This window comes from Hemibagrus wyckioides, linkage group LG11 (assembly GCF_019097595.1).
Source record: "Hemibagrus wyckioides isolate EC202008001 linkage group LG11, SWU_Hwy_1.0, whole genome shotgun sequence".
Lineage (NCBI taxonomy): Eukaryota > Metazoa > Chordata > Actinopteri > Siluriformes > Bagridae > Hemibagrus > Hemibagrus wyckioides.
In genome coordinates, this window is record NC_080720.1 from 1,109,384 (window position 1) to 1,125,755 (window position 16,372).

Here is a 16,372-nt window from a genome sequence, read left to right on the forward strand (position 1 = left end):
GAACAGTGCGCAGAGAGCTTCATGGAATGGGTTTCCATGGCCGAGCAGCTGCATCCAAGCCATACATCACCAAGTGCAATGCAAAGCGTCGGATGCAGTGGTGTAAAGCACACCGCCACTGGACTCTAGAGCAGTGGAGACGCGTTCTCTGGAGTGACGAATCGCGCTTCTCCATCTGGCAATCTGATGGACGAGTCTGGGTTTGGCGGTTGCCAGGAGAACGGTACTTGCCTGACTGCATTGTGCCAAGTGTAAAGTTTGGTGGAGGGGGGATTATGGTGTGGGGTTGTTTTTCAGGAGCTGGGCTTGGCCCCTTAGTTCCAGTGAAAGGAACTCTGAATGCTTCAGCATACCAAGACATTTTGGACAATTCCATGCTCCCAACTTTGTGGGAACAGTTTGGAGCTGGCCCCTTCCTCTTCCAACATGACTGTGCACCAGTGACCAAAGCAAGGTCCATAAAGACATGGATGACAGAGTCTGGTGTGGAGGAACTTGACTGGCCTGCACAGAGTCCTGACCTCAACCCGATAGAACACCTTTGGGATGAATTAGAGCGGAGACTGAGAGCCAGGCCTTCTCGTCCAACATCAGTGTGTGACCTCACAAATGTGCTTCTGGAAGAATGGTCAAAAATTCCCATAAACACACTCCTAAACCTTGTGGACAGCCTTCCCAGAAGAGTTGAAGCTGTTGTAGCTGCAAAGGGTGGACCGACGTCATATTGAACCCTATGGATTAGGAATGGGATGTCACTTAAGTTCATATGCGAGTCAAGGCAGGTGAGCGAATACTTTTGGCAATATAGTGTATATCAAATCACTGTTGTGAGTTTGCTTAGACTGGCCAATTCCACCCATTGTTACAATGCACAAAAACACAAAGACGAAACAGACAAGACAAACAACAGAGTTAGAGGAGCTTGGGCAGCACGAACAGCAGGAGAAAGGAAAGTTTTTGTTTAATGTGCTCACGACCTCCTGGCAGAGCGGGGAACGAACAAAACCTCCCGGCGGACCAGGGAATGAACAGTACCTCCCTCCTTGGTGTCCTGCCGATACACAGAAGACATTGGATTAAGGTGTGTGATTGGCTTATCTGGGGAGGATGCATCAGCATCCCGGTTGACATGGGTTCATCTATGGGTCCTGGGGTGGGGTGGTCTTCTATTCTCTTATGGTTCTGGTTTTGGGTTTAGGGCTGGTATGGCCCTGCTTAAAGGTCTCTTCTTTCCCCCCGGCCATTCTCCAAGGTTTCCATGGCACACTCCAGAGCATCCAGCATTTCTCTGGGGCTGTGAGCTTCCTGTAAACCAACAGCCTTTCTCTCTTTAGCCGGTAGGGCACACAGGAAGAGTTACATTACCACTCTTTCAGCAAATCTCTGTAGGGTTAAGTGTCTCTGGTTGTAGCCAGCATTTCATGATCCTTTGTAGGGAGTCCATCTGTGAACGGTGGTGTGCATCAGGAACATAGCTTCATTTATGGAATTCAGACGCAACATGTACAGGAGACTGTTGTCCGCAGGGCATCAGTATTTCAACCTTGATGGTGTCATAGTCCATGGCTGTCTTGAAAGAGAGTGCATGGAATGCCTGCTGGGCTTCTCCAGTCAGCATCAGCATGAGGAGGTTGGCCCATTGTTGTTTCTGTCACCCTTCCCAAACTGCAGTGCATTCAAACATCTGTAAGAAAATTTTGACATAAACTTCGTCTGTTGTGCAGCTAAAGCGCTGGTGGGCATTGTGGCAGTGATCAGATTGTGGAGTGGCGGTGGCTTGGGAGAACTTCTTTAGCACTAAGAGTTCCTTGCTAGTTGTGTGCATGCGACAGGCCAGCTCCTGTATGATTGCCTGCTGGCATATGAAGGCTTGGCAAGCATCATCGCATTGGTTCTCAACAGAATCTGCTATGGCAGAAAAAACAAAAACTAAGTAGTTATGGTCAACTTACCTACCCCGGTGCTCATGAACCTCAGTCACCCAAGGAATCATTTCCCAGAGGGTAATGAACTTGGTTCGGCGCCTCCGATTGGCTGCTTTTGGCACACTTTCCCTGGCTGGCCTTGCAACTCCGCTTACTCTCTTGCTGTCGATGATCGAGCTGGTGCTGAAATGCAGCTGTTCTTTTCAGCATTGCTGCTTTGTTGGGATAAGGAGCAGCCCTTGTTGGTCTCAGCAGGGAGCAGGGCTTTGGAGACTGCCACATCAACCTCAGTGTGGAACAGGGCTTAGAAGACCACTATGTCAGCCTCATTGTGGAAGAAGTCTTGGGGCTTTCAGCAGGGTACAGGCCTTGGCACAAGACTTGGGAGGTTGCCGTATCAGCCTTACCAGGGTACAGGGCTTAAGACAGTACTTGGATCATGGTTTGGGCTTTTTTGGTTTGTTAAAGGGTCCAGCCTCATTCTGAAACCTCATGAACATAATTCTTCACCTTAATAATGCATACAGATTTGTCTACATGAATGGTTTATAATTATCTCCAACAACAACGCTTGGCAGCAGCATGTACACCATTTAAGTGACTTTACAGTTGGAAGTCAGACCAACTGCCTGTCTGAACAGTGCATGTTGGAGCTGTGTTGACTTTGGCTTTTGTGTTTGTTGTGGATATTTAAATAAACTTGTTGAATATAGGAAATTGACTCTTTGGTGCCATTCATGTTCTTCAAGTCATTCATTCTATTATAATATTGTGTCTGATAGCAACATGTTTGTGCCTGTAGGCCTAAATGTATGTGTTTCATTTGCCTACTAAATACATCAAGTGCATTAAATTGTTCTACAAAATGATTCACAACAACATTCATATCCATATATTTCATTTTAAGTACATGATGATGATTATCAAAATATTCATCATAATTGCAAAAGTTTTGTTTATCAAACTTATTGATCTCAGGAAAAAAACACTGGTCCTCGCACTGATTTAGTACCTGTCAAGACACAAGGACATATTTTGACCAAGATTTGTTAAGTTGACAAATGACTCAATGACTCAAAGTTAATCAATGACTTATACTTATAGGCAAATAATGTCTTACGTGACAAAGCCAGGCAGATTTACTTGAATGACATTGGTTATCCAGCTCTGGTACTGGGACACCAGAGTATACACACCAGGTAATCTGGGCAGAGCACAGCCCCAACCCCAACTAGTGATAGCAGCCTGAACCCAGACTGGGTTCATTGTTATTTGAAAATAAATGGTCTTGCAAAATTCTAACAAGAAGGTCAATCTAGTTTTTATTATTATTATTATTATTATTATTATTATTATTATTATTATTATTATACATTTGCTTATATTGTATCTGTGACTCTGTGTACCTGGCAGGTGTCTACACCACCTTGGAGATAACCAGCACAGATCATGTTTGTGGTAATGGACCCTAATCCCAGTAGATAATCACAAAGACATGTACAGACAGTGGGCACCGTTGCCTCTTGCAGCACACCAGGAGATGGCAAGCTCACTACACACAAACACCAAATATATCATATAATGATCGAAAATAAATTATGACAGAGTTTGGTTGCCAGACCCCACCTATACCCCCATTTCATTTCCATGAACAACAAATATTCACTACCCCTCTCCTCAGCCCAATGAGGATAGAGTCATCAGATAAAGGTCCTGGTAGCTGATAGCTTGTTCTGGAGTAATTGTAGCCTCCCCAGGAATTTTCAGTATCCTTACAATACAATTTCCTATCTTGTGGGTCACTGAGCAGCAACCAAACTCTTTACATGATGATGCAAATTAAACACTTCTGTGACTGAAACTTGTTTAAAAACACTAAAGTATAAATGTTGTTATTGTGCATGGTCCCATACATTTGTGTGTATATGTCTATGTATTTTACCTCCATATGCGATGCTTCCCCAGCCTGTGACCCAGCAATTGGTTCCAGCTGGAAAATTGCTGCTTTGAGCAGCAAGACACACTTGTCTGATGTAGTTTGTGAAGGTGACGGAGGAGCTCAGAAGCAGAAGGGCAATGTCATTGTTGAAGGTTACATTGTTGTAGTTGGGGTGAAGGATCACCTTGTTTAACACCTCTTGCAATTTGATTGGGATTAGAGCCATTTATAGTCTGTTTCCCCAAATACACAGTCAGGCTAGAAGAGTTAGTGCTGAAGGGATAAAGAAACAAAAGAGTTTAATTGTTTGTTCAGTTAACGTTCTGAGAAATATTAGTACTGTGTTATGTGTACCTGGAGAAACATTGGGCTGCTGTCAAAACCCAGTCTTTGTTGATGAGGGATCCTCCACAGAAATGATCTTTATATACAGGGTGCTGTATACTAACCTGCCATGGCCATGCCCCAGCCGAGGAATTCTGTCCACCAACAACACAGGTGTTTAAGGGTGGATGACCACATACTGTACAGCCAGGACCAATCTGAAGTGGGGCATTAAGATGGCCAAGTATTGCTACAAGCTGAGTATTGAAGAACACTTCTCCAACTCCAATCCCCAGCAGATGTGGCAGGGCATTCAGGCCATTAGCAACTACAGGCCCATCAACCCTTCACCCCAGTCTACTGATATCTCTTTTCTCAATGAGCTAAACAACTTCTATGCTTGCTTTGAAAGGGATAATCTGGAGCCAGCAATCAAAATCGAGCTCCCAGCAGACTTCCAGCCACTCACATTCCCCACTAATGATGTCAGTGCAGTACTAAGCAGGATCAATGCAAGGAAAGCAGCAGGGCCTGATGGTATCCCCGGGCGCATCCTCAGAGCATGTGCTGGGGAGCTGGCGGGGTTCCTAACAGACTTATTCAATCTGTCTCTAGCCCAAGCTATTGTGCCCACCTGCCTTAAGACCACCTCCATTGTGCCTGTACCAAAAAACTCCACTGCATCCTGCCTTAATGACTACCGCCCAGTGGTGCTCACCCCCATCATAACTAAGTGCTTTGAGTGGCTGGTCCTGGCACACCTCAAAACCTGTCTTCCTGCCACCCTTGACCCTCATCAATTTGCTTACCGTCAGAACAGGAGCACGGAGGATGCAGTTTCCACAGCGCTGCACTCAGTCCTCTCTCACGTGGACAATAAAGACACCTATGCCAGAATGCTTTTCCTGGACTTTAGTTCAGCATTTAACACTGTCATCCCTTCCAAGTTAGTCACCAAACTTGGAGACCTGGGCATCAACGCATCACTATCCAACTGGCTTCTGGACTTTCTGACCAACAGGCCCCAGCATGTTCGGATAGATCGCCAATGCTCTTCCACCCTCATCCTTGGCACCGGAGTACCACAAGGCTGTGTGCTGAGTCCCTTCCTCTACTCTTTCTTCACCTATGACTGCAAGCCTGTACATAGTTCCAACACAATTATCAAGTTTGCAGATGACACCACTGTGATTGGACTCATCAAAGACAATGATGAGTCAGCTTATAGAGAGGAGGTGGACCGTCTATATGCGTGGTGTGCTGGCAACAACCTGCTGCTCAACACTGCGAAGACCAAGGAGCTCATAGTGGACTTTAGGAAGGAGAAAGGTGACACACGCACATCTACTCATCTCAATGGAGAGGTGGTGGACTGTGTCACTAGCTTCTAATTCCTGGGTATCCACATCTCTGAGGATCTCTCCTGGACTACCAACAGCTCCAGTCTGGTCAAGAAGGCTCACCAGCACCTCTTCTTCCTGAGGGCTCTGAGGAAGAACCATCTCTCTTCAGACATCCTGGTGAACCATCGAGAGCATCCTGACCAGCTGTATCACTGTCTGGTATGGGAACTGCAGTGTCAGCCCGGAAAGCACTGCAGAGGGTGGTGAAAACTGCACAACTCATCGTAGGAGTTCCACTTCCTAAGATCGAGGACATTTACAGGAAGCGTTGACTCACCGGAGCACGCAAAATCATAAAGGACTTTTATCACCCTGCCAATAGACTTTTTGCACTCCTGCCTTCTGGGAAGCACTACAGGAGCCTCCGGACCAAGACTAGCAGGTTTAGGATCAGCTTTTTCCCCACAGCTGTTTCTTTGCTGAACTCTGCCTCCACCCGATCACACACACATTGACTGAACACATTATTATCAGTGTAAGTAACCTTTTTCTGTATATAACCCTTTCTGTGTACAGTTTACATATGTGTACAGTTTACATATACAAGTTATTTATCTTACTCATTGTACATAACTCCTCTGTATGCTGTTTACATATTTAATTATTATCATGGTATACAACACCTTCTTTATTGCACCACTACAATCATTTGCTCATTTGCACTCATTGTATATACTATAATCATTGTTCATTTGCACTCATTTGCATTTACTATAATCATTGCTCATTTGCACTCATTGCATTTACTCATTGTATTTACCTCCCACTGTATACTGTTTATATACTGTTATATATGCAAATTATTTATATATTTTTGAATATTGTTTATATATGCAAATTATTTATTGTATAGACTTAATATATATGCTAATTATTTGCACTGCGAAATGCACTTCTGGTTAGATGCTAACTGTATTTCGTTGCCTTGTACCCACATATGCAGTGACAATAAAGTTGAATCTAATCTAATCTAATACTGGAAAAATAAAAACATCAGTTACAATTCTGTTGTCATGAAAACAACTACATCAAAGAGTGAAAGTGATTAAGATTAAAAGAAGTACTTACCACTGAGCTGGGAAAGGGACCCTGAAATGAGATGAGTTGAATTAAGCATGCATAATGAGGATTTAATACCAAATTTACACAGATATATAGACCTGAGACATAACTAAAGACTTGTGTTCAGAAGTTACACCAGAGCACCATACATGGGGTAGGAAATGAATCAATCAGAGGAGTGTCTCAGATTCTGACCTTCAAATTAAACTTTACTAGCCCAATGCCAGCTTGAGTGAGCAAATTCAACTTTAAATTATGTCACATACATTTAATCAACCAAGTAAATCCACTTTGATTTATATAGCACGTTTAATGATGGACATTGACATAAATCTGCTTTATGGAAATCTAGATAATAAAAATTATTTGAATTTAATGAGCAAACCAGAGGTGACAATGGCAAGGAAAACTCCAGATGGAACATAGAATACATTTTAAAGCCATATCAAATGTCTAATTAGTAATAACTAATAAACCTTACCTTTTAAATATAAGACCAGGGCCACAGTCACGTAATGAAATCTCAGCATCTTTGCGTTCAGCTCTCTGTCTCTGTCTGTGTAAGTCAGCAGTCTCTCGACACTTCTTATATCTACCCAGCCTTCCTGTTACATCACTGGCCTCTTTCTCCTTTACCCAGGAAATAAAAAGCATGTTGTTTCTGCTCAGCATACTCTCATAACATATAATTATCTTAATGAAAAGAGTTCCAGGTATGTGAATAGAAAATAGATGGGAAATTTATTGATAATTTTTTAAAAGTAGTACTTCCTCATCTAAATGAGGGCTCTATTCTGCACCTCATTTTGAAAACAATTCTTTGTAGCACTATAGCTCAAGTGTCATGTTTATTTTCATGTGCATGAAAACATTGCTTTAAACATCTATGAATAGTGTAAATGTAGATTATAAATAGTATATGAAATAGAAAGCTTTAAACAGTGTATGATTATGTAGATTACACCTAATTTCATTCACATTGTTCAATGTACATTCACAAAGCCAGTGAAATGCAGATAGCATCTAACCAGAAGTGCACAAATGGTATATTTACAATAAATCATGGATAAAGATATACAGCTATAGGAGTGATATGTAGAGAGAAATGGATGCCCTATGTACAGGAGTTGAAAAAGGTATGATAAATAGGGATATAAGTGGTCTATATATGTTTATACAAGCAATGTGCAATGGTGATGTCACAGTGATGTATCACCAGAACACTGAACACCTGCACCCAATCACCTGAGCACTATAAAGCACACTCGCAACCGAGAGTCAGCGGCTGGTATTATGGTTATCTATTTTGTGACTTCTATTTTATATTTTAATAGATAGAACTCAAAATCTATCTATTTTGAGTTGTCTGAGGGTAATGGCTTTCTGATGCAGTGTCAGCTGTATTTTGAGATGCTCCCCAATCAGTTTGCTGGAGACCGTGCGAAAGTTGCGTTCATCATGTCTCTGCTGTCTGGAAAAGCTCGTCAGTGGGTGGAGTCACTGTGGAACTCCAAAAGTCCTGTAACCCAATCTAATGACTCTTTTTCAGCACACTTTAAGGACGTGTTTTGTAGTAATGCTTCCGCTCTCTCTGTACATGATGAGTTGCTTAGGCTACGGCAAGCCAATCAAACTATTCATGAATACACCCTTCACTTCTGCATGCTAGTGGCCTCCAGCAGCTCAAATGACATTGCACTCTTAGCAGCTTACCGGTGCGGGTTAGATCCTGTGCTCAGACAGCAGATGGCGACCTGTGATGACTCTGTGGGATTGGAAAACTTTATGTTAAAAGCCCAGCAGGTCTCACAACACCTTTTCGCGGTCTCCTGCAAGGAAAAAACTCTGCTTGACACCTCACGTTCCAGCACCTGCCCAGCAGTGAGTGCTATCCATGTTGACTCTGTAGTGCATAATCCGTGATACCATGATGCCCGGTTAATCCATGCCTCTTGGTCTTTCCCAGTAAAAATCCTGTTCGACTCTGGATCATCTGGAAATTTCATTTCATCACACCTATTAGCCCCCTGTAACATTCCTCGCCGAAGGAGTTCCATGGGGTATAAGATCACTACCATTCAAAGGAAGCCGCTGAGCAACGGACTGGTACAGTGGGAAACTCCAGAGTTAACTCTCCTCATCGGCTGCCTACATGAGGAAACTATATCTCTGCTGGTGCTGGAGGAGTCCGCTGTAGATGTTGTCCTGGGACGCCCCTGGCTGGCCAAACACCAGCCTAACATCAGGTGGAGTTCTGGGTGTATCAAACAATGGAGTGACTTTTGCATTCTCCAATGCCTACGACCGCTTCCTTTTCCTGCCCAGGAAACTGCCATCCTAGGATCCACCTCCATCGAAAGTCCAGAAATCACTACCCAAGTCAACCTTCCAGAAGAGTATCAGGCATTTCAGGACATCTTCAGCAAAACTGCTGCCACAAGACTTCCACCACATCAACCATGGGACCTAAGGGGAGAATCTACCCACTCTTTGAACTCAAGGCCATGGAGGAATACATTGAAGAGGCTTTACAACAGGGGTTCATTCAACCATCAACCTCTCCTGTGGCTTCCAGCTGCTTCTTTGTGGCTAAGAAAGATGGAAGGCTTCGACCATGTATTGATTATCGCATTCTCAACTCCCAAATGGTTAAGTTTGCATACCCTTTACCTATGGTACTGGCAACCCTTGAGGAACTTCGTGGAGCTCACATATTTTCCAAGCTAGACCTCCGCAGAGCTTATAACCTCATCTGCATCCGTCAAGGAGACGAATGGGAAACTGGATTCATCACTCCTTCTGGACACTATGAATACCAAGTCATGCCATATGGACTCTCTAAAGACTCTCTAAAGCATCTGTCTATCAGAATTTTATGAATGAAACATGCTACACAGGTTTGTGATGATCTACATTGTTGACATCCTCATCTACTCCCCTAACCGCTCCGAACATATACATAATGTACGACAGGTACTCAACCGGCTTCGGCAATATCACCTGTACCTGAAGCTGGAGAAGTGTGAGTTCCACCAACCTACCATCCAGTTCCTTGGCTATGTCATCACGCCAGAGGGTATCCAAATGGATCGTATCAGAGCGGAAGCCGTGAAGAACTGGCCACAGCCGCTCACCATCAAGGATCTTCAACGCTTCCTAGGGTTTGCAAACTTCTGTCACAGATTCATCTCTGGATACAGTGAACTCACAGCGCCACTCACTTCCCTTCTAAGCAAAAAACCCAAGAACCTCATCTGGACAGCGGATGTGATCGAAGCCTTCCAGAAGCTAAAAGCCGCCTTCTGTACAGCTCCAGTCCTCCTCCATTCAATTCAATTCAATTCAGTTTATTTTGTATAGCGCCTTATACAATGAACATTGTCTCAAAGCAGCTTTACAAAAGAAGAGAATAGAGAAAGGGGACGGGGAACTGAAAAATAATAATAAAAAATAAAAAATAACTAATTAACTAGAAATAAGAATAAATTATTAAATTCTATAATTAGACTATTTTATCCCTAATGAGCAAGCCTGTGGCAACGGTGGCAAGGAAAAACTCCCTGGGATGGAATGGAAGAAACCTTGAGAGGAACCAGGCTCAGAAGGGAACCCATCCTCATTTGGGTGACACTAAACAGTAAATAATGTAACTGTAGCTGATTAATGTCCTTTCTATAACAGAAATCAATGACCCATGAGGAACTATTAGGTCAGTGTAGTTTCTAAGGTCATTATAAACACTAGTTCTTTGCTGTCACGGGCTGACAGATGAAATGGCATATCTGTGATTGTGTGAAAGTCCCCAAGTGGCTCTGTCCATGGCTGTCTCCTGGTCCACACAGATCCATCCACAGCATCAGTGGGCACCATCAAGCGGCGAGGCTCCGACCAGGGGTAGGGCAGTGGTCACACTGGAAACTGGCAAACACTGGGAGCTCAGGAGTGGGGTGTATAGCTCGACAGAGAAGGTAGAGAGAGAAAGAGAAAGATATTATGTTTCTGATCATGTGATGCTTAAAGACAATTATGTGTAAAGAGAATTATGTGTAAAGTGCAGGCAGGGACTCCGGCAAGACTAGCTATGACATCATAACTAAAAGGGAGAGCCAGAAGGTCACAGACATGAAGGCTTCCCAGGATATAAAGCATCCAACCACTTCACAGTCAGCAAACCTGAGCGACTTGCGAGGGTGGTAAGATGACAGCATCCAACACATCCCAGTACACCAAACACTCTATGACCATGAACCTTCCAGATCTGCTCCTTTATCTAAGAAAACTATACATTAAAAGCTCGACTAAACAAATGTGTCTTCAGCCTAGACTTAAACATTGAGACTGTGTCTGAATCCTGAACACTAATTGGAAGGCTATTCCATAACTTTGGGGCTTTGAAAGAGAAAGCTCTGCCCCCTGCTGTAGCCTTTGCTACTTGAGGTACTACCAAGTAACCAGCACCCTTTGATCGGAGTGGACGTGGTGGATCATAAAAGACTAAAAGATCGCTCAGGTACTGTGGCGCGAGACCATTTACTGTTTTATAGGTTAGTAACAGTATTTTATAATCAGTGCGAAATCTGAATGGGAGCCAATGTAGTGTGGCTAAAATAGGAGTGATGTGCTCATATCTTCTGGTTCTAGTTAGGACTCTAGCTGCTGCATTCTGGACTAACTAGAGCTTGTGTATGCACCTACTGGAACATCCAGATAGTAAGACATTACAATAATCCAACCTAGAGGTAACAAAAGCATGAACTAATTTTTCTGCATCATGAAGCGACAACATATTTCTTATCTTAGCAATATTCCTAAGATGGAAGAAGGCTACCCTAGTGATATTATCTACATGAGCTTCAAACGAAAGACCAGAGTCAATAATCACACCAAGATCTTTTACTGCTGGACAAGATGAAACCAAAAGACCATCCACCATTACTCTGTAATCATAAAGCTCACTTCTAACTGCCTGTGGTCCTAGTACAAGCACCTCTGTCTTGTCCGAATTAAGCAGATCCATCCTGATCCAACCAAACCTTTCATCATGGAGGTGGATGCTTCCTCTCTAGCAGTGGGAGCAGTGTTATCCCAGAGGAGAAGAGAAGCCCCAGTACTCCATCCATGGGCCTATTTATCTAAGAAATTGTCTGTGGCGGAGCAAAATTATGACATAGCAATAGAGAATTGCTAGCCATTAAACTGGCCTTTGAGGAGTGGCGGCACTGGCTGGAGGGAGCTAATCACCCATTTGAAGTCATCACCGATCATAAAAACCTGCAGTACCTCAGGGAAGCTAAACACTTGAATCCTAGACAAGCTTGTTGGGCGCTATTCTTCACCTGTTTCAATTTCATAATCTCCTACTGTCCTGGACACAAAAACACGAAGGCAGATGTGCTATCCAGGATCCACGACCCAGAACCTGCACTGGAGGAACCAGAACCTGTACTCCCTCCAGAAATTTTTGTATGTCCTATCACCTGGTCTCTGGATGATGACATACATGCCGCCACTGAGGAGGAACCCGCTCTGCCGGGAGTTCTGGAAGGTAGAATTTATGTACCAGCCTCCTTACAAGTTCCCCTTCTGGACTCTGTACATGCGTCTCTGGGATCCAGTCATCCAGGCAGGCAGAGAACCCTCTCACTCCTTGAGGGAAGGTATTGGTGGCCCAACATGATGTTGCCCGGTTTGTGAAGGGATGCTCAGTCTGTGCCATGATCTCCACACCATGCCGTCTGCCAGAGGGCAAACTGGTACCTCTCCCTATTCCGCGCCGACCTGGTCCCACCTAGGCGTTGACTTCGTCACTGACTTGCCAGCCTCCAACGGGTTCACCACCATCTTAGTTGCAGTAGACCGATTCTCCAAGGCCTGCAAGCTCATCCCCCTAAAAAGTCTACCTACAGCCCTGGAAATGGCCTTCTTCCACAACATCTTTAGACACTATGGCAGTCCTGAAGACATCAGACAGAGGGCCTCAGTTCATTTCCAGAGTATGGCGCAGCTTCTTCAGAAAGCTAGGAGTATCAGTGAGCCTATCCTCTAGATACCACCTGCAGACAAATGGCCAGACAGAGCGGAAGATTCAAGAGATTGGGTGCTACCTCAGGGCCTACTGTCACAATCACCAGCACAATTGGAGCCTATACCTTCCTTGGGCCGAGTATGCACAAAATTCTCTGCGTCAAGAGTCTACTGGACTCAACCCTTTCCAGTGCATACTCGGGTACCAACCACCTCTATTCCCATGGTCAGGAGAGCCATCCGAGGTGCCAGCTGTAGACTATTGGTTCCGAGAGAGTGAGAGGGTATGGGGTTCAGCTCGTGTCCATCTGCAGCGGGCAGTCCGACGGCAGAAGTTCCAGGTGGATGTCCACCACCAAGATACCCCTCTTTACCAGCCGGGTGAGTGAGTCTGGCTCTCCACTCAAGACATTTGCCTGCGACTACCCTGCAGGAATCTGAGCCCCCGCTACATAGGTCCATTCACCATCAGGAGGCAGATCAACGAAGTGACCTACAAACTCCAGCTCCCCAGTCACTACTGCATTTCACCAACGTTCCATGTTTCCTTTCTCAAAACATTCACTAATCCTGTTCTTCCTCCCTCCACAGAAACAGAGATACCTCCTCCACCTGAGGTAGACATGGACGACACATTCTACCAGGTCTGGGAGATCATAAGCTCCAGATGACGAGGCGGCCGTCTTCAATACTTTGTCAACTGGGAGGGGTACGGCCCAGAGGAAAGATCGTGGGTAGACCGTAATAACATTCTCGACCCCTTGTTACTCAAGGAATTCCACCAGCTCCACCCAGACCGTCCCGCTCCCAGGGTCCGTCTGTGGGGGAGGGGGTACTGTCACAGATATTGTGGATTACCGTCGCTGCTCCTGCCGAGCTCATTTCCCGTGCGACTTATTTAAATGTGTGCAGACATCAGACACTTCAGATAAGACTGTTTCAGTTAATATTCTGAGTGCCTTTCTTTCAGTTTCGTTACATTTACCTCACTGTCTTATCACTGCTTGAGCTTCATAATAAAGTACACCTTAACTTACCATCTCCTTCCTGGTCTTCGACCTTGGTGAATTGTAACAGGTGAAGATACCAAAAATATAACATGCTGAACAGAATATACTTATGTAGATATATGCATGATTATATGGTACAATATATACAGAATTGATTTTGGAGGAAATTGGTGGTATTTCTGTGGAATTTCACATGAAGTTCCTGCAGTGGTCCTGGAACTACAGGGTTAATAAGAGACACACAGAGGGTGATATGACATAGTTTGACGCTGGATTCTATACTGTATATCTCCATATTTATGCAATGGTGAATCCTAAAAGCCTGACCTAGCATGAACAGGAGTCTTAGGAGCAGACCATTTGAAGACCACACTCTACCTCTTGTTCTGTTTGGAACCCTTCCTTCTGTGCACATCAGCCTGGGACTTTGGTGTAAATAGTTAGAGCTTCTAGTAAGTTGCTGTATTCAAACTCACTCATTAGACAACATGCTTTTAAACAAAGAGCTGGTAGTTGCCTAAAAGTCACCACATATCTGGACATTGCCATGTAAACTACAATAAACCTACAATAATGATCTGACAGAGTAGAAGAGTCAATGCATCTGACAATCATTTAAAATAACAATCAGACTCTCAGGATCCATTATCACTTTACACTTTATATCGATCCTGTTTACATGTTAACTTTAATATTTGCACTCACTGTCAACACTATTCTTTGCACAGAGTCAGTCTACATGTTGTTTGCCTGCACTGGCTTGTCTTTGTCATCATGTGCACATCTGTTGTTTGTCAAGTTTTTACTAAAGATTGCACCTTATGTAAAGTTTAACTTTATCTCTATGTTATAGCTCTATGTCTGTGTCACTGTACTTTGTCTTTATGTGTAGCACCTTTGGTCTAGGAGGAAAGTTGTTTCATTTCACTGTGTACTGCATCAGCTATATATGGTTGAAGTGACTAAAGATTCTTTGACTTGACTTGACTTTGTTTTTCATTTTGAGCTGGTTCCTTACAAGGTCTCTTTCTCATTCCATTTCATGAATTGTTTCAGTGCCACTGTTGCCTCAGGCTTCCTAAAAGGGATGCAGAAAATTGAAGGAATTGCTCTAGATATCACAAAAACGAGTGGGTGAATGTTCACAGAATTTATATAGAATTTTCAATGGATGAAATGATTACATTTTACATAATGAATTTTAACGAAACAGGACTAAGATCATAGGAATGTCTGAAAGTAATTTTTAGTAGCTTCTTTCCTGTTAAAAGTATATCAAAATGGTATTTCTGGCATAAAATTAGTAACAAGGAAGACAAGAAAATCTCGACACAAGCTGTGAAAACAGAGAAAGACTCCACCTCCAGTGTCTAGTTTTAACTTGGTTATAGCTGACAGAAGATACTATCAGAATTTTACTTAGAAATTAGATTGAATTGAATTTACTTAAGACTTAGAGTTATATCATTATTAAACAACTGCTTAAATATAACAGCTAAATATCAAAGGTATTAACTTCATATCCAGTAGTAAATTTAACATAGATCTATGTAGTAATAAATACAGTATCTCATTTAAAATAAAAATTGTAATTGTTCAATTAAAACGCTACCAATTTGCCCAATCCATCAAAAATGCCATCGGTCATTGCACTGTTAGTACCTGCCAAGACACAGGAACAAATTATGATATATGAATAATCTGATTGGGACTGATGCCATTGAAAGTCTATATCCCCATATACATGGTCACTGCAGAATTCTCTTTACTAAAAAAAAGATTTTCAATTATTTTCTTCAGTTACATCTCTAGTAGTGTCTGTACAGTGTTATGTGCAGAATTGTGTGTGATGTTAACCTTGTGAAACATTGAGCTGGTGTCAGGACCCAGTCTTTGTTGATAAGGAAAGTGGCCACCTTGTTTACCAGGTCTCTGTAGACAAACCTGCCATGGCCATGCCCCTTTTCATGCGTTCTCTCCATCCACAGAACATGTGTTTAATTGTGCATGACCACATACTGAGAAAAATTAGAAACTCTATTCCATATGTTTGTATGTGTTTCTTTTCACTGATTCAGCAGAGCTTAATGTAATTGTCAATACCTTACCTTTAAAATACAAGAACAGGGCCATGACCACACACTGAAATCTCAGCATCTCATCTCTCAGCATTCAGCTCTCTGTCTCTGTCATTGCCAAGAAGAAATTGTTCTTGATCTCTTTTGAAAGACTGTTATATTTAGCCAGATTTCCCACTGTGCAGTTTGTCATCCTTGCTACATGACTACTACATCCTACTAACCTACTACTGGATTTCCAGCCCATCCCGAGGCATCTAGAGAGAGGAGGCCAGCCCTGCCAGGATCTTGTGGCATCCAGAGATGGACCAGCTACAGTTGGATTCTGCTTCGTGAGGATTTGGGTATTCAAAGCAATGAAGCTAACCCTATGTGGACTTTGAGGACGACAACGGCCTCCTAATTTATACACACACTAACATTCTACATATGCTGTATCTGCATCACACAACTGCAAGTGACTGTACATGACTGTAGAAAGGACATTGTTCATGATCACACTCTCCGGTGTTTATAATAATTCATAATCACACTCTCCACTGATTGTCACCTAAATGATGATGGGTTCCCTTTTGATTCTGGTTCCTCTCAAGGTTTCTTCCTTATA

At 43.2% G+C, this 16,372-nt stretch overlaps 1 pseudogene; it reads right to left on the reverse strand.

Annotated features, from left to right (window-relative positions):
* Window positions 1–3,041: 3,041 nt before the first annotated feature.
* LOC131361413 (serine protease 27-like) lies at window positions 3,042–15,844 on the reverse strand (annotated as a pseudogene).
* Between the last annotated feature and the right edge of the window lie 528 nt (window positions 15,845–16,372).